Source organism: Aricia agestis, chromosome 13 (assembly GCF_905147365.1).
Source record: "Aricia agestis chromosome 13, ilAriAges1.1, whole genome shotgun sequence".
In the NCBI taxonomy this organism is placed as follows: Eukaryota; Metazoa; Arthropoda; class Insecta; order Lepidoptera; family Lycaenidae; genus Aricia; species Aricia agestis.
Window position 1 is genome coordinate 3847041 of NC_056418.1, and position 19576 is coordinate 3866616.

The following is a 19576-nucleotide window of genomic DNA, read 5'->3' on the forward strand; positions in this document are numbered from 1 at the left end:
CCTGCGCTCCGTCTAATTCCTCGCAGCAATTTATTATCGACTTACTTCAACACTGATGTACAACACAGACTGTAGCAGCGCAGACACGGCCTTAAAAAATATTTTTCCTAGTAGTACACAAGACAGGGCAAACAAGCAAACGAGAAAACTTATTAAAAGGGTTAAACATTACTTTAAGGATTAACAATCGCAACACTTATGGCTCCGGAAGTACTAAAAGTGCTTACTTTTACAGAATAACTTTAGAAGACCGTACACATAACAAACATGAGTATCACTCATGAATCATATATAAGGTTTAAACACTTACGGATTTTGTCGCGGAGCACTTTTATTAATCCCTACGTTTCGGCTGTTTTACAGCGGCCGTGGTCCAGTCCACCCATGACCTAGGCCGCTGCAAAGCAGCCGAAACGTCAGGATTAATAAAAATGCTCCGCGACAAAAATCCATAAGTGTTTCAACCTTATAATATCACACTAAATGGTTAAAAAACCGTTATGAGAACTAAGCTGTGCTTTGTTAAATTTTTGAGGACACCGAATTTCTTTTTTTTTGCTAGTCCAGAAGAAAATCCTACTAATATTCATACGTGGGAGAGCCATGCTTCGGCACGAATGGGCCGCCTCGACCAGAGAAATACCACGTTCTCACAGAAAACCGGCGTGAAACAGCGCTAGCGCTGTGTTTCGCCGAGTGAGTTTACCGGAGGCCCAATCCCCTAACCTATTCCTTTCCCTACCCTCCCCTATTCGCTTCCCATCCCTACCCTCCCCTATTACCCTATTCCCTCTTAAAAGGCTGGCAACGCACCTGCAGCTCTTCTGATGCTGCGAGTGTCCATGGGCGACGGAAGTTGCTTTCCATCAGGTGACCCGTTTGCTCGTTTACCCCCTATTTCATTAAAAAAAAAAAATTATAAAGGCGAAAGATTGTTTGGATGTATGGATGTATGGATGTATGGATGTATGGATGTGTGGATGTATGGATGTTCGTTACTCTTTCACGCAAAAACTACTGAACGGATTTTAATGAAAAAATAATATAGCTTATACATCAGAATAACACATAGGCTACAATTTTAACCGACTTTCAAAATGGGGGAGGTGTTATGTTTGTTTTCTTATATTCAACGATTATTCCGCCGTTTGTTAACCGATTTTCAAATTTTTTCTTTTGGTATATAGGGTATCATCCCAATTTGGTATTATATTCACAAAAGTGGTGATCTGATGAAGGATCCATAAGTAATCGAGGGAACTCCTCAAAACTTATAGGGAAACATGTGGTGACTTCGGTTTCGTGAGAAGTATTCTAAGCATATGCTACCAACAAGTAAGATTTTGCACCGAGGTATACCTGGTATACCGTGGTTCGGAAGGTGCTGAGAGAACTCCTGATTCTTTATAGATACAAGTTTGGGGGTTTCGGCGTTGTTTTAAGAACAGAAAGCATATGCTACTATGCAAATTACATTCATCATCATCATCATCACTATCATATTATACCATTTCATAGTCTTTTAGATCGAGACTCGAGTTTGTCAAGCGATAATTAAAAAAAATCTATACCTACCTAATATTATAAACCTGAAGAGTATGTTTGCTTGAACGCGTAAATATCAGGAACTACAGGTCCGATTTAAAAACTTATCTCAGTGTTAGATAGATCATTTATCGAGTAAGACTATAGGCTATATTATATTATCACGCTAAGACTAATACGACCGAAGAAACTCAGGAAAATGTGGGAAAAACGGGGGAAATATTTTTATGGGAAAATGTACGGTTTCTGTAAAATTCCTAATTTACGCGGGCGAAGCCGCGCGGGACATCTAGTAAATTATAGTTATGTACGGTTACTGTAAGTAAAGTATAATTCTCTGTATTTTTTTTTTTAATGAAATAAGGTGGCAAACGAGCAAACGGGTCACCTGATGGAAAGCAACTTCCGTCGCCCATGGACACTCGCAGCATCAGAAGAGCTGCAAGTGCGTTGCCGGCCTTTTAAGAGGGAATAGGGTAATAGGGGAGGGTAGGGAAGGGAATAGTTGAGGGTAGGGAAGGGAATAGGGTAGGGGTTAGGGGATTGGGCCTCCGGTAAACTCACTCACTCGGCGAACACAGCGCAAGCGCTGTTTCACGCTGGTTTTCTATGAGAACGTGGTATTTATCCGGTCGAACCGGCCCATTCGTGCCGAAGCATGGCTCTCCCACGTATAAAATATAAGCTGGTCCACAAAAGTGGCCACTTTACAAACGTGTCCGTAGCACGTGCTACGCCGTAGATGCGTCGTAGAGCCGCTACGGACAGCTCGCTGACAAGGGCTCACACATTGCAACGTGTCGCGTTTATGTGATGCGTTTTAAAAGTAATCCATACTAATATTATAAATGCGAAAGTGTGTCGATCTGTCCATTTGTCTGTCTGTCTGTTACCTCTTCACGCCCTAGCCGCTGAACCGATTCTGCTGAAATTTGGTATGGGATACCTTTCGTCCCGGAAAAATGTACGACTCCCGCATGATACACGAATTTTGGCGCAACGGAGTTTTCAAAACTAAACAAAGAAATTGTATCTCTCTGCTTAGTTTAGAATGACTCATTTTGAATGGCGAGACTTTACTTGATACTTGAAAATTACGTGTCAAGTCGAATACGAGGTTCGTATAATCGACACCATACGCAGCACCTTCGTTGCGCACGTTCCCCGATTTATGTGTAAAGAGATGTACTATCAGAGAAGTTATAGGCAGAAGTTATAGCAGCTAAGTAATTTGGCCGTATTATGTCAAACCCAGCAGACAGAACACACATAACATTGAATTGACATAACCCAACAAAATGACGTAGTACCACCACCCTTCGATGGTACTATAAGTTTGTCGCTCTATGGTTGTAGCTACCGAATGCAATAGTTCAGCTCGCAGCTGGAGCGTTGTATTATTCTCCGACGCAATATGCGACTACATAAAATCTCATTTCTTACTCCACTTTTATTAACTAAATAATAAACAACGGTACACTCTCTCAATTCGGTCGTATTTTAACGAGAAGGAACTGTTCCAATAGAATTTTAAGATGCGAGCATTCTCGTGAGATTATTTGAACGAAGTTACTATGTTGAAATACCGAAAAGCACAACATTTAGTATTGTAAGAATACTAAATGTTGTGCTTTTGTAGCTTGTCTGTAATTTAATGAATTATATTTAGTGTACGAACTAATATGCTAAGTGTAGCACTCGGGGACTGCCGCGGTAAATCTGCATAGCATTTTTGTCAACTTATGGAATTATGATTCGCATACATCTAGTCGCACGCACGCAAACACCGTGCCGAAGTCTGCCAAACTCAAACGACGCTAGAAGGTGCACGACAACGCCGCACCGTCGGAGTGGGGGGAGGGTGTTAGGTGTGTTTTCATTACGGAATTTCTGGATTCGGTCGCCGCGTTCAAAGCCCGCGGTAAAAGTTAAGCAATAGCTTAAAACTTTGCAAGCAGTAATAAGTGTCAAATCTATTGAGCTGTTAGGCATCCATTCCACGGTAGGTTTTGCTGTCAGTTTACCACAGTCATGGCTGTAACTGATGGATAACCTACCGTGTAAGAGCGTGACAGACGGTTGCATGAAGTTGATTGACGAAAATCTGGATATCTTGATTTTTGCTATATGCAACCATCAGTCACGAATTTTGAGTGAGTGTTGTCACATCTTATACTTGACAAAATAGGAAAAAAATTAGAAACGAACACCTTTGACAATTTTGGCTTTGACTGGCATAAAACTGAAGAAAAGATTGAGTGACCGTCTGATACCATTCGTCAGTCCATCAGTCACCATCAGTCAAACATAAATCATGATTGACGGAATTGACTGTCGCTAGCGTGAGCGTGTAATGGATGCCTTAAAATGATCATACAAATCATTTTCGATAACAATAGGAGCTGCTGTCAGCCTTATTATTCTGAACGTATTCCATATTAAACGCCACGTTAGGCAATAAACATTAAAACGCGAATAAACCATTAGAATAAAAGATAAACGTCACATGTGGAGCTTCGATAAGAGAAATTAACGATAACTGCTCACATATTAGAGTTCACTGCGCCAGACATTACTCTGTATTATAAATAGACTGGGTGACTAAGGGTGGGTTGCACCAACTTACTTTAACTAAAAGTGTTTCAAACAGCTTGGACGCCTTGGAATTACGCCGAGATGTAGCTTCACTCTGCATCCTCTATCGGTTGTATCACGGGGAGTGCTCTGAGGAATTGTTCGGAATCATACCACCTGCAACTTTTCGCCATCGTCCCACGCGGAAAATATACCATCCTTATCACCTTGATGAGTGGCAGTCTTCCACAGTGCGTTTCTCGCGTAGCTTCCTGCCGCGCACTGTAAAACTCTGGAACAAACTGTCACCAGCAGTATTTCCGGTGTATTCCCTCTTAAAAAGCCGGCAACGCACCTGCAGCTCTTCGGATGTTGCGAGTGTCCATGGGCGACGGTAGTTGCTTTCCATCAGGTGACCCGAAGAGCTGCAGGTGCGTTGCCGGCCTTTCACGAGGGAATAGGGTAATAGGGGAGGGTAGGGATGGGAAGGGAAGGGAAAAAGGGAGGATCGGGAAGGGAATTGGCCTCCGGTAGACTCACTCACTCGGCGAAACACAGCGCAATCGCTGTTTCACGCCGGTTTTCTGTGAGAACGTGGTATTTGTCCGGTCGAGCCGGCCCATTCGTGCCGAAGCATGGCTCTCCCACGTATAAACCGCTCTAACTTGCACAAAGTGTACTTAATATAACAAAGACGGGCTGTAGTCACTTTAAATGGCTCTAAAACACACTTACGACGATTGCTAGAAGGTTTTTTTGAACTCAGATTATCTCCATACAAAACTTCACAAAATCGGTTCAACAGTTTGGGCTGAAGAGGTAACAGACAGACATTCCATTTTAAGATGAAATATCAAAGTATATTCGCCGTCTGCGCTCTTTGGCGGTTCAGTTAATAATACCAACAAGAACGCTTTATCATTTTGAAAAATATAAGTGCATATTTGTCACACGACTGTAACAGATGACCTAGGTTCCCCCAGGGCCCAGGACATTCAGACGGACGATAGCTATGCTAATATACAGACAGATTAGTCTTCCAAATCCGTCTGGGACAAACAAATCATTTCACGTAAAACCCCCATTCCTAGTCTGGATTCTAAAGTTTGGAGAATGTATACGGTATAAAAGTTCCAGTAGAAATGTTTATATATATATAGATTAAATGATTCTTTATATTTAAGAGCTAAGATTGTTTGACATATTTATTATTATATATACCATAGATGGTCGACATTGTAAAGCAACGAAGGAAAGCTTAAAAAAATGTTAATTTTTTATTTATCCTAAGACATCATTACTAAATTATATTAACATTTATTAAAATCGGATCAGTAGTTTAGCCACTACGAAAATACATACATAGACTGGTAGTTCCCGAACCGGTGGTAGGCAACGTAGTTTCTTCAAAAAGAGAGTGTATCATGATTTTGAATAAAAATATATTTTATTTATTTTATTATTTATGCCAAAATCATCATCTTTTTTTCCCGCGTTCCATTTGATGTTAAAAATGATCAAAACGCTCAAAATAGGAGGCTTTTTGAGCGTTTTGATCGTTTTTAACATCAAATGGAACACGGGGTTAGGCTTAGCCATAGTCGAGTAAAAAGTTAATTAAATCAATAGTATCAAATATCAATTCGATTAATAGCGACATTGACGTAGATATGCAATTTAGATGCTATAACTTTTTTTGGACGATTTTTCCGTCAAATATTTGCCATTTATCATTATATTATAAATCTTCGTGAAATTTCAAATGTATAAAAGAAACTCTACGATAAAATATAATAACCGTAAGTATTAAATGACCAAAAATTTACCTTTAAAGAAGACAATGTCTTATTTTCATTTGCAAAAACGCAATCCGTCAAGTTATAAATGTAGCAAAGTTTTTGACCCTTATAGAGCAGCGCGGGGTTTTTAATTTGGTGGCGTAATGCCCGGAACACGATGTTTCTAGAACCTAATTACTCCCATTGTTTTCGGTATGGGATTTTTAATATCGCTAACAGCCTGCGGCTAGAACTGCTGTCTCACTCGCCCTTATGGAAAATAAATAAAGCAGAAATTATTTCAATTCTAAAATGAGGGATATATGAGTCGGCGGATTTCGCGCGCTTGCAATTTCATGCAATAATTCCGCCATTTTTATATTTCGAATTTCGAACGTGTTTCGCCGCAAACACCGGTTTTTTATCATCATGATCTTATTTATTCTTATCATTCTAAACTTTTAATTTACTATAATCATTGTGAGAAATTCTATCTTTCCATTATTAAAATGTACCAAAGTCAAAGAAAACGTCCACTTAATTCGAGATCTAATTTACTTTTTTAATACTTAACACAAATACATGAAATTACAACATGAGTACACATCATTCATAAATCATAATTTAAAAAAAAACGCAAAAACATCGCCATCATTATTTCATTATTTCATGTTTTACAAAGCTTCAACATACATTGTTAACAGACTAACTAAGCGACGGCTTCTTATGGAACGGAGCCAAAAGCGTCTCGACCTGAGAAATTGACTTATGTACGAGAATAAAATATGGTAATCAATTTCTGCCTCGCGTGTGGAATATCTTAAATTTTCTTTTTAGAACCTTAATTACTTGTAAGTAGGTCACAGGTAGACAAGTTGTCTTCGTTGATACTTGATAATGATAACGAAGTTTGGAAATACGTATGGGATTGGAAAAAGGGCTTTCTTTAATCGTACTTTGCTTATTTTATGGTGTTACTCACGGTAAGCTACCAACAGTACCAACCAAAGTAATTATTAACCAAGTTGGTTATTAAAACGCAATCCATACATTAGAGGTATAAGTGCGGAAGTGTATACTGTATATTCTATATGTCTTTCTGTCTGTTACCTCTTCAGGTCTAAACTGTAGCACCGATTATTTTGAAATTAAGTATTTAGTATAATAATATTATAATAATATCTATGGACGCGTCACACCACGTCGGTCTGGCCCCGTGGTAAGTACCGAATGGACTTGTGTTACGGGTACTAGACAACGGAAATATATTTCATACTTTTATACTATAAGTACATATATTTAAGATTTTTACTACTTATACGATACATAACCATTAACCATACATAATATATTTAATACACAACCAGACGCAGAAACATTGAAAACTTTATGTTCCGTCGGCGGGATTCGAACCCGAGACTTGAGCGCTGACAACACGCTCAACCACTGAGCCACAGAGGTCGTCATGTTATGGATAAACTTTTTATTCCGGAAAAATGTATGGCTCCCGCGCATTAAACTAATTTTGGTGCTACTAAGTTGAGGGCGTCATTTTCAATTCATGGACAGAGAGAGAGAGGGAATAAAGAGGGTAAAGTGATTAATCTACCCTCCTTACCATAAGTAGCGCCTTACAGAACGAATCGGCCGTAACGCGTGTGAGTCTCATTAAATTTTTCCGTCCTAGGCGGGGCACAAAAAACGGTGGACAATTTATTCTGAAACGGGTTTGGGCACCACTAATCGGCGTCATCAATCAACGGGCTTGATCGGATCAAACGGGGAGGCCCCCGGGCCCCCGCTGCCCCCGCCCCCGGCCCCGGGGTCCCGGTGAACGGGCTAATGTGGATAATAAATAGAATTTCTAATTAATTTAACGTGCATCGGTATCCGTGGTTAATGGCGTGCAATTTGCAATTTAATTCTGTTACCATCGTGATTGTAGTTTACACGCGTAATGTACCAAATTTTGATTTTGTATGAGGCTCGAGGTCACATGAGAGAAATTAATGATGGTATATTATTATAGGTGTATTCGTAGAATGTATCTAATTTTATTAATTGAAGACACGAGGGAAAGAAACAGGTGAGTAATAGTAAAAAATGCTGTTCTTTGCATAAATGGAGGCTCTAGGGCCGGGAAAGTGATTAGAAATAAAAATGTGGATTTTATATATTGCCAGATATATTAGCCAAAGGAGTAGTAGGTAAATAATAAGGTTGCTGTGAGTGGTGATTGCACATTTATCAGCACGCACACGCCGAACGCGCCGCATTTTAGAATTCGTTGTATGAAATGATTTAAAACCCCACGCATTCGTCCGCAACATACACGCCGCATTTCGTATACTATATGCAGTGCGTTCGACGCACGACGCGTACGGTGCTGACAAATGTGCGATCATCTTTAAGAGGATACACCAGGGGCTAGAGAAATGAAAAAAAAGCACGTGTAATATCTATAGCTGTCTCCCTTACCTCAAGCCTATACCGCAGAACGCGATAGAGACAACTGCAGAAAATCCAGAAAATCAACGATTCGTTGTCCCCTGATTCCTTCTCCAAAACTTAACCGATTTAAGTACTTTTTTCATTAAAGATTAAAAAAAGGCTTGAGCTGTGTTCCTATGTTTTGCTTTTTTTGTATAATCTAGCCAAATCTGTTTTCTGGACGTTTGAACACAGCGGAAAATCTGGCAATTTTTTGGGTTTTTGAACGTTCATATCTTATTTAATAATTAAATTATGAAAAAAAAAACATAGGGACATCGTATTAGTGGTCGTAGATATTCAGGAAAAAAATTATAAGTCTACTAGCATTATCCAGGGAGGAAACAGGGGACAACGTTTGTATGGAAAAAAGGGCGGTGTGGACTCCTCTTAAGGAAGTTTCCATTGCACAAACATGAGTAAACGCTATATTTTCTAAACAACCCCGCAACTATCACCACTTGGTCATATTCGAGTTCTAATTACTCGGGTAAGCCTCTTACGATCGGCGATCGGCCCCAGGTATTATGAAGTATCGTGATTGGATTCTAATATCGATGCTCGTTCTATTGGATGTCGCTGGAGGACTATAAGTGAAGCTTATTGCATCGCATCGTTAAAATATAAGAGTACTAATCAATTTATTGAGATTCTACAATATTTATTGTAACATGGGAAAACCACTGAACGATTGGACCTCAAAGGTCTCGTTAGTAAACGCGCTTTTTGGACTACCAAGAAGTTGAAACCAAGTAACTATAAAATTAAAATATGTCCCAAAATATTCTGTATACGCCCATACACGTCTATCGCGACACCACTGAACGCGGCGTTAGCATAATCTGGTTTGTCTACGCGTAACTTTTCTAATGCTAACTCTTTCCAATATTTTTTTTAATTATTGGGAAGCTTTCTTTAACAGTTAAAAATCACGGTCGCTTCAACATATTCACTTCTTGACCTTCTTAATAAAGCAATAGGGTTCAAAAGTTCACCAAAATATCTTAAAGGAGCATTCGCGTGTAATGTAACATTAGAAATTCGACTTTGAGCATTATATTACAATACTACCTGCCTGACTGACGAACATTCGCGTGTAATGTAACAATATAGATTCGACTTTGAGCATTCCATAGCAAATTGACTTCATTGTCACGTAGCATTGATGTTACAAGTTGTATCAAGATATTACACATTGTATCATTACAAGCTGCGCATTGTAATGCTTGGTTCTCTTCCCTCACTGGTGTCATGATTCTGTAACGTTACATTACAAGCGAATGCTCCTGCCGAGGGAGCACCTTTAAAGGCTCTATCGCACGCATCCTATTTCCGCGTCCAGGCCGAAAATGTCAGATTGACGCGAAATCAATTTTATGCGAAACATCAAACAATCGCTGACGTGGACGTGGGTAATGTTGACTGGCAAAATGAATTCGGCCGGTGTTCATCCCCTGAGTTACCCTAATCTGTAAACGTCACGTTTTTACCTAATCCAAGATTACTGTTGTTAAGTAATAATTTTACATTTAATAATATTCTTTGTGAATATGTAAGCTTAATAAAAAAAAAAAAAAAAAAAAAAATTATTATATGTTTCCGCTTCCGTTCGCTTGGAACGTTTTGTTCTCTCTTGTTCTGGTTGTCAATTTATTTTATGGAGTTTTGTATTGTGAATTACCAGTTTACAATTAGTTACAAATAAAAGTGATTAGAATATCTTATATTTTTATTGATTTTTCTGCATAAAGTACAATAGGTTATGAGGCCCAGACTATTAATAAAATTATAAAGTGCAGTAGTAAACTCGGTACAACGTGATCGGCCATAAGACGCCAAAATGGATACCGGCAAAATGAACATCGAGCGCTTTGATGGAAATAATTTTCGCCAATGGCGATTTCAAATTAATTGTGCATTACGAGCAAAGGGTATCGATTTATCTATACCCAAACCAGAAGGGCAAGATGAAAAGTGGATGAAAAATGATGGGATGGCTATGTTCATCATTACATCAGCTATGGAATTACGGCAAATTGCTTTAATTGAAAACTGCAAAAGTGCATCGGAAATCATAGAAAAGCTCCAGTCCATATATGAGCAAAAATCTGAATTCAATAAGATGCTAGTGCATGAAAGATTTTACAACTACAAAATGAGTCCAAGTGACAGTATGGCGCAACACATTTCTAAAGTTGAGAGCTTGGCTCAACAGCTAAAGGACAGTGGTGAACAAATTAGTGATACTGCGATTATAACTAAAATAATAAGTACTTTACCATCTAAATACCGCTCACTGCGACAAGCCTGGATGTCATTGGACAAAAGTCAGCAAACTATCCACAATCTAACTGCTCGGTTGATGGATGAGGAGAACAGTTTAACAAGCGAAGAACAGAATGAAGTTGCACTAGTGACAGCTCATGAGAAACAAAATTTAGATAGAAAATCAAATAATAAACCAAACTCTGGATCTACACGTCATAGATTTATCTGCTATAAGTGTAATAAAAGAGGACACTTTGCAAGAGAATGCCGTTCTAAGAAATCTGGTAATACCCAAGAGCAGAGCAACTTGTTAGCATTTAATGTTGAGGAAGAAATTGCTAATGTCACAGTGAGCTCCAGAGAAAGTGATGTATGGCTGTTAGACAGTGGTGCATCGATGCATATGACTTTCCGCAAAGACTTTTTCTCAAATTTAGAAGAATATAAAGATGCTAGCCACACTTGCGTTAGGCAAGTGAAATTAGGCAACCAACAGAACTTGAAAGTGTGTGGAATAGGAACTGTGCAAATTAAAAAGTATATAAAGGGACAGTGGGAGGAAAATATACTGCGAGAAGTACTTTATGTGCCAGACCTACGGAGAAACTTGTTTTCGGAAGGTGCTATTATGAGATTAGGCTTTGTCATTATTAAGAAAGACACCAGTGCATTAATTTACAAGGACAATAAATTAGTGCTTAGTGCAACTCAAAAATTAAATAATTTGTATGAAATGAACTTTAAAACAGTCGTAAGTGCTAATTGTAATACAGTACAAATGTCACAGAACAGCTTAAAAGTGTGGCATGAAAGACTTGGACATTTAAATGTCAAAGAAATTATAAAAATGATTAAAAATGGACTGATTAAGTGTCCAGATTACAGTGAAGAAAACTTTGTGTGTGAAACCTGTATGTATGGAAAACAAAGTCGTCTCCCATTCCATTCTTCAGTGAGGGGTGAGTTGGCTCCTGGAGATTTGATCTACAGTGATGTATGTGGACCCATGAGCCAAGCGTCAATCCAAGGAAGGCGTTATTTTGTTCTATTTAAAGATGCCGCCTCTAGTTATCTGTGTGTATATTTTATGAAGCATAAATGCGAAGTATTGGACCATTTCAAAACATTTAATGCCATTGTGCAGAATAGATTTGGACATAATGTTCGAATACTACACACAGATAATGGGACAGAGTATATCAATAAAGAATTTAAAGAGTTTTTGAATAAAAATGGAATTATACACGAGTGTACAGCTCCTTACACCCCGCAACAAAATGGGCGTGCTGAACGAGAGCTACGTACAATTGTTGAAAGAGCTCGTTCAATGTTACATGGTCGCAGTATGCCTTTAAATTTGTGGGCTGAAGCCGTTGGATGTGCAGTCTATATTCAGAATAGAACGACTTCAAGTCAAGCCCCTATTAAATCTCCACATGAAATTTGGACTGGTGAGAAAGCTAATTTATCGCATTTAAAAATATTTGGTTCATGTGGTTATGTGCATATACCTGATCCCTGCCGGAAGAAATTAGAAAAGAAAAGCAACAAGATGTTTTTGGTTGGCTATGAAAATGAGAATTATAGGATGCTAGATAGCAAAACTAAAAGGATAAAAGTGTCACGAGATGTAATTTTTGATGAGTCGCTTGCAATGGTATTGCCCCAGAATAGGGTTATCATAGACACTTCAGAAATTGAATCCCAAAACAATTCTTCAGATGAATTTGTAGAAATACCAACTCCTGTGATGACATCTACACCCCAAACAGAAATTCAAGATAGCGAGGACAGCTTAGTAAGCTGTAATGATAATGATCCTACATATGAACCATCTGAGACACTTCAAGAAAGTGATGATCAATTTATTAATGTCAATATGAGACCTCGACGTTTGAATGTAGAGTATGAAGCTAATTTAATAGAATGTCAAGTTCCCAAAGATTATGAGGAAGCTATTTCTTGTGCTGAGTCGAGTAAATGGAATGCAGCTATAAAAGATGAGTTACAAGCACATGAAATAAATAAGACTTGGACTATAGTTGACAGGACAAATAAGAAACCAATAACCTCAAAGTGGGTGTTTAGAGTCAAGAAAAACAAAGAAGGTGAAATAGAAAGATTCAAGGCCAGATTATGTGCCAGAGGCTTTAGTCAAGTTAAAAATATTGATTATAAAGAAACTTTTGCGCCCACTACCAGATATGATTCTATTAGAATTTTATTAAGTTTATCTGCGAAGTACAAATATGAGATAATACAATTTGATGTTAAAACGGCCTTTCTATATGGAGAGTTACAAGAAGAAATTTTTATGGAAATACCAGAAGGAGTTAAGACAGAAAAAGACAAAGTGTGTAAACTGAATAAATCATTGTATGGTCTCAAGCAGGCACCAAGGTGCTGGAATTTAAAATTCAATAATTTCCTCAAGTCATTTGGTTTTAAGCAGTTAGAGTCAGATTATTGTGTTTTTAGTGGTTGTTTTAATAATGAAAAAGTGTTCTTAATTTTGTATGTTGACGATGGTCTAATATTTTCATCTAAGAAAGAAACATTGAACTCTATTGTAAATGCTCTGACAGCTAATTTTAATGTCAAAATAATGAACACTGTAAGCTATTTTGTTGGTTTAGAAATAGAAAAATTAGAAAATTCAATTCGCATAACTCAAACTAATTATATTGAAAATGTCATTAAAAGATTTCATATGAGTAATTCTAATCCTGTTTCGACTCCAGTTGATCATAATGTTGTGTTGAGTTATGATAATAATGAAAAACAGAATTCAAATTTTCCTTTTAGAGAAGCTTTAGGTTCTTTGTTGTTTTTAGCATCAGTTTCACGTCCTGATATATCATTTGCAGTAAATTTGATCTCACGTTATGTAAATAATCCTCAATTTTGTCATGTAAATGCAGTTAAGCGTATTTTAAAATATTTATTAGGAACAAAACATTTAGGTATTGAATATAAAAGTAATAGTAAAGTTATTGGTTACTCAGACTCTGATTATGCTAATGATGTAGAGACTAGAAAATCAACTACAGGATACATATTTTTAATGAATAATGGTCCAATTACTTGGAAAAGTCATAAACAGCAAACAGTTGCACTGTCTACAATGGAGTCAGAGTTCATGGCAGCATGCGATGCCATAAAAGAGTTATTGTGGTTAAAACAATTTTTGTTCGAATTAGGTGAAACTTATAATTGTATAGAGTTGTTTGTAGATAATCAAGCTGCAATTAAATTACTTTGTAATCCTGTATATCACCAAAGGTCAAAACATATTGATGTTAAATACAAGTTTATTCGTGAGAAGGTAGAGGAAGGTATTGTAAAGGTTAATTATATTCCAAGTGCAAGACAATTAGCTGACTTTTTAACTAAGCCTCTATCTGCTATTAAATTTAACGCCAACAGAAAAGAAATTTTATGTTAATATTAAGTGTTAAGTTAGAAAGTTAGTTGTTTCTTTTAAATGTTAAATTAATGATAGTGTTAAATGTAAAATTAGTGGGAGTGTTAAGTAATAATTTTACATTTAATAATATTCTTTGTGAATATGTAAGCTTAATAAAAAAAAAAAAAAAAAAAAATTATTATATGTTTCCGCTTCCGTTCGCTTGGAACGTTTTGTTCTCTCTTGTTCTGGTTGTCAATTTATTTTATGGAGTTTTGTATTGTGAATTACCAGTTTACAATTAGTTACAAATAAAAGTGATTAGAATATCTTATATTTTTATTGATTTTTCTGCATAAAGTACAATAACTGTGAGGTGATGGAGGTTTCATTTTTTTTTATGAAATAAGGGGGCAAACGAGCAAACGGGTCACCTGATGGAAAGCAACTTCCGTCGCCCATGGACACTCGCAGCATCAGAAGAGCTGCAAGTGAGTTGCCGGCCTTTTAAGAGGGAATAGGGTAATAGGGGAGGGTAGGGAAGGGAAGGGAATAGGGGAGGGTAGTGAAAGGAATAAGGTAGGATTGAGCCTCCGGTAAACTCACTCACTCGGCGAAACACAGCGAAACAAGCGCTGTTTCACGCCGGCTTTCTTTGAGAACGTGATATTTCTCCGGTCGAGCTGGCCCATTCGTGCCGAAGCATGGCTCTCCCACGTATAAAATTTGATTCTTGATAAAATTTTTGATTACAAAATAATATTTCATTGTCTTCCCGCAAGCGCTGGATTAAGAAAAAGACATAAAATAAAGTCAATAAACATAATCAATGAAATACTTCATTTATGACCTTTTTTTAATGCGCAGGGGAAACCCTTTATGGGTGCCCCGGGTTGAGGATGTGCCTCAGTTAAGCTGAAGCACCCCGGGGGGACTCCCGACATCGGGCTTACCCACTAAAACTACCTGCGGTTTGCCTTCAGCCATATACGGAGGGATATCCTGGATCTGTCTAATACAGGACTCATATGAAAAAGGACCTAACCTAATCTAACCTTACCTAAACATGGTATACTTGGTTTTGAAGTTACTAAATAATATTAGTCTTTAAAAAATCAGTTTTAGACTTTATTCTGAAGAAACATAAACTCAACTATTTAAAATGTATTTAAACGGGGAATAATAATACGAGCGAATAAAAAATTTCTTTGCGACTGATGATGAACATACTGTTTTAATAACATGAGCGGTATTAATTTGACTAAGCGAAAAATAAACTAAACTAACGACTAATATTGATTTATAATAAAATCCAGAACGAGCTTACAAAATGTGGATTGCGATTAATCTATTTCAGATATTAAAATTCTATCCGAGCGACTGTATTACTAAGTGAGCGACTGGAAATACATAGCGGGCAACTTCAATATTAATTATAGATTCAATTTTTCTAAGTGAGGTTATTTATTACGAGCTACTAAAAAGTTCATTTTGAGCAAACTTTTGTGAGCTGCTTTATTAATGATAATTAGTTACTGATATTCTATTTGAGGCTTTATATTTTATATTTTGATACGTGTCTTAATGAAAACTACATATTGTTAAATGCGTGCGAATTCGAATGGGGGCGGGGCGATGAATCGTTGCAGTCAGGTGAGTTGGGCTGCGGACCAATACGACTTTTTTGGGTTAGGATATTCGCTGCGCTACACTCACGCCTTAGCCATCGTAATTAACGGTAATTTTTTTGTAAACCACCCAGAAGTAGGAGCCCCGTCGAATTATACTTGAAGCCAGTTGTTATTTTTTTTGGTATAGGTTGCCATTTAAATTTTACCCATTTCTTTGACGTTACGTTAAGGATTATAATTTGTGTAATTTATTAATGATTTTTATATATAAACGGGGAAAAAATTGCTTGATAGTTATAAAAAAAATGTTCTATCCCTGTCCGTAGTAGTCCCTGAATAAAAGTGTTTCATCAAATAGTTATTTCATATTCATTTTTTTTGTTTTAATGTGTGCTCATTATACTCTGCTCATAAGTGTATTTTTCACAATGGTTTTTGGTATTCGAAACACTTCATTTAAGATAAAATGCCGCTTAGTATAAAAATTACATTTGCCAAATATTGAAAAAAATGCAGGACGTAACGTTGACACTCAAACAGATATTAGGTCGCTCAGAAAATATAAAGCTGCTCATTTTGTATTTTAAGTAACTCAAACAAATAAATTCTAAGTTGCTGTTCTGTTAATTTCTCGTCACTCACTCTCAGTCGCTTAAATAGTAATTCTATAACCCAAATTTAGTAATTTTGACACCTAAAACTGTAATTTACAGTCACTTGATAAAATACTACCCTTTAAAAATGTGGCCCGCTCATACATAATGTGCGCGTACCTTAATAGAGAAAAAATGCTGAACACAAATTACAGACGATATAACTATCAGTTTTTGCGTCCACAATTAATCTTGCTAATGGTTTCTCGACGGGTGTAGTTAAATCAACGTTACTCGTGATTTTCGCGACAGGAACGCGACAGAACGCCGGGAAATGACATGGCTGAAATGACGGAAGCCTCTATTCGGAAATTTGCTGGCTGTTTCGAGAATTTTCTTGACGTTGCTATCCGTTACATGGCAGGCTATATTATGGTATGTACATAGTCGTTACAGACACTTTCATTGTGTAAGCAATGATTAAAATCAGCCAGGAGTTTTTGCGTGAAGAAGTAATAGCATATACACATGCAATCCTTACTTACGCCTCCAAGGTCCAGTGGTTAAGAGCGTGGCTCTTGACTCGGAGGTCGTAGGTTCGATTCCCGCGTTGGAAACGTGTTATTTCAAGGTTTGGTTAGGACAATGCAGGCTGATCACCTGATTGTCTGACAAGTAAGATGATCCATGCGTCGGATGGGCATGTAAAAAGTCAGTCCTGCGCCCGATCTCTCGCTAGTTGTGTCGGTCTTCCGTCCCTCTGGGTTATGAGAGTAAAGGAATAGAGACTTCTCTTGTGTATCTGACTTCTCTTGGCACTATAAAATTACTCCTGCGTACCTGGCCTGCTTTCAATGAAACCGGCCACCGTCACCGAAACCAGTGTGGGGGTATTATTATCATATTATAAAAGCGAAAGGATATCTGTCTTTCTGTCTGTATGACTGTGAATAAGTAGTAGAAACAAAGAATATTTACCTTCTAAATTTAAACATTTCTGAACGCACCGGTAAACTTATAATTACTTCAAAGAAACTAGAAAAACAGTTTAAAAACTGGTATCCAAGTTTTATTCGTATTTCGCTCGAGAACTAAACTCTGTAATACAATTTGGAAGCTAAAGATTATGCGGGTTAAGAGATTAAGGTAGTTGTAGACTGCACAGCTACTTTGATCAACTGCAATTTATCTTATTACCTGACAGTCGACGCTAGTTATTATAGTCGGAAAGGCTAGCTTTGATACTTTTTGCGAGTAGATTTTTATTTATACAAGGTGTAACAAAACTAAGTGATGATACTTTAAAGTATAAGGCCCGCAGGCATAGAAATCCGCCTTTAGTTTTTTTTTTGCCACCTTGTGGCTCTTGCCTGCCAAAAGGTTGCCGACCGCTGCTTTAGGGTGAGTATATTTTTTTATAAGCCTATGCTGTCCCACTGCTGGGCAAAGGTCTCCCCCAAAGTCTTCCAGCTCTCTCGATCCAACGCAGCCGTAGGCCAAACTGGCTCGCATTTGTCTAGCTTATCGCGCCATCTTTTTCGAGGCCGACCATGGTGGCGTCGTCCATCATCTGGTACCCATTCTGTGGTGATATGTCCGTATATGTCCCTTAAAATATATAATTCACTATGGAGTATGGACAAAAGAGTCATGAATTTTCCCATACAAAAGTAAAAACAAAAGTTAACTCTTTCAGCGCTGCCACTTTCACACCTCTGTGACGTGGGACAGCCATGCTTCCCTCCCCTATTCCCTTCCCCACCATCCCCTATTACCCTATTCCCTCTTAAAAGGCCGGCAACGCACCTGCAGCTCTTCTGATGCTGCGAATGTCAATGGGTGACGGAAGTTGCTTTCCATCAGGTGACCCGTTTGCTCGTTTGCCCCCTTATTTCATAAAAAACCTTGTATTTTTTTAAATTAGTATAATATTGTTTGTTACTACTATTTATGCCATGAAATTAAATACAAGTAAGTAATACAAGAGAAGTTGTGGAATGTGGAGATTTCAGCGTAAAAAATAACAGATAGACATACAGTACATTAGAATAAAGTACAATCCAACTAACATCATAATAACTATGTAGAAGGCAAAGTCGGAGCTATTCAGTAATTATTATTTAAAAGACACGTCCCGGAACGTTTAGGCTTTACAAAATAACAATTATTCAACCATCAGATCCTGTGGATGATGTAAAAACAATGGATTTCTAAGAAAATATCTGTAATTGCCATCGTCGGGTCAGGGGTCAGGGGTTCGAATTCAATAGTCTCGGTCCGTTGTTTGAATATCGATTGTGAGAAGACTTAGCCTTAGAACACTGTTACTGCTAACAATGAGTCTGGTAAATAGAATTAATATTTTGTTTCTATGGAAGTGAGAATTATTATTTTTTTCTATGGAATTGTTCATCCAATTTACGTAACAAATTTTGGTTGTCGGTGACTTATTTTTAAAGATCTTTTTTTTCTAAAGAGGGTCAAAGAAGAGTAATTTATGAATATAGCAGACTGCAGACATTATATTGCACGTAAAAAATCTTCAATTCTGATGTAAATCCAAATTATTTAGCATTGATGAAGATAAAGAAATATTGCTAAGTGTCTAAACACACCATGCCGAAGTTCCGCGGCGGAAGTTCGGCACGATTACGTCAGCAATGTCAAACGCATACAATATCACGCGACTACTTTTATTATTCGTAGGCGGCGTAATTTCGGCATGGTGTGTCATCGGTAATTTAAAATACATTTCAGACGGAATCATGCCGAACTTCCGCCGCGGTAGTTCGGCATGGTGTGTTTAGACATTAAGACCTTTTGTTTAGATGCGCACACACGCACACACATAGAAAGACAGACGGATACGTCAGACTTATGTTTCCGACGGTTAAAAACACGTCGGCGATCGCACAAAAATTATAACAAAGAACTTCAGTTCTTTGTTATAATTTTTGTGCGACCAGATTCATCTGGGGCAATGCAAATCGACAGTGTTGGCCTAAGTTCAGTTTAATGAGGCAAAACTTTGGTTGTTTAACATCCAAACGATGGATTCCGAAATTCAGAATTTCCGAAAAGTGCTCATAACTAAGGCAAGGAAAACTGCACCAGGCTGCTTTAGAGTTTTTAAAATTGAACTTATTAGATTGTTCTACATAATCCTTTACTAGTTTTCACCAACTACACCCTAATGCTAAGGGTCAGGTCGAATTGCAACGTGACGAGACGATGCGGTGCATTTTTAAATGAGCCATTTAAACTTGAAATAGACATTAGGCAGTTCAAGAA

The 19576-nt window shown here is 37.6% G+C and overlaps 1 long non-coding RNA gene across 1 annotated transcript; it reads right to left on the reverse strand.

The window, feature by feature from the left end:
- Nucleotides 1–406: 406 nt before the first annotated feature.
- On the reverse strand, nt 407–18437 carry LOC121733165. The gene is made up of 3 exons (XR_006036513.1): nt 18427–18437; nt 3019–3026; nt 407–479 (listed from the first exon to the last, which is right to left on the reverse strand). It is a non-coding gene; the product is annotated as an uncharacterized LOC121733165 (long non-coding RNA).
- Between the last annotated feature and the right edge of the window lie 1139 nt (nt 18438–19576).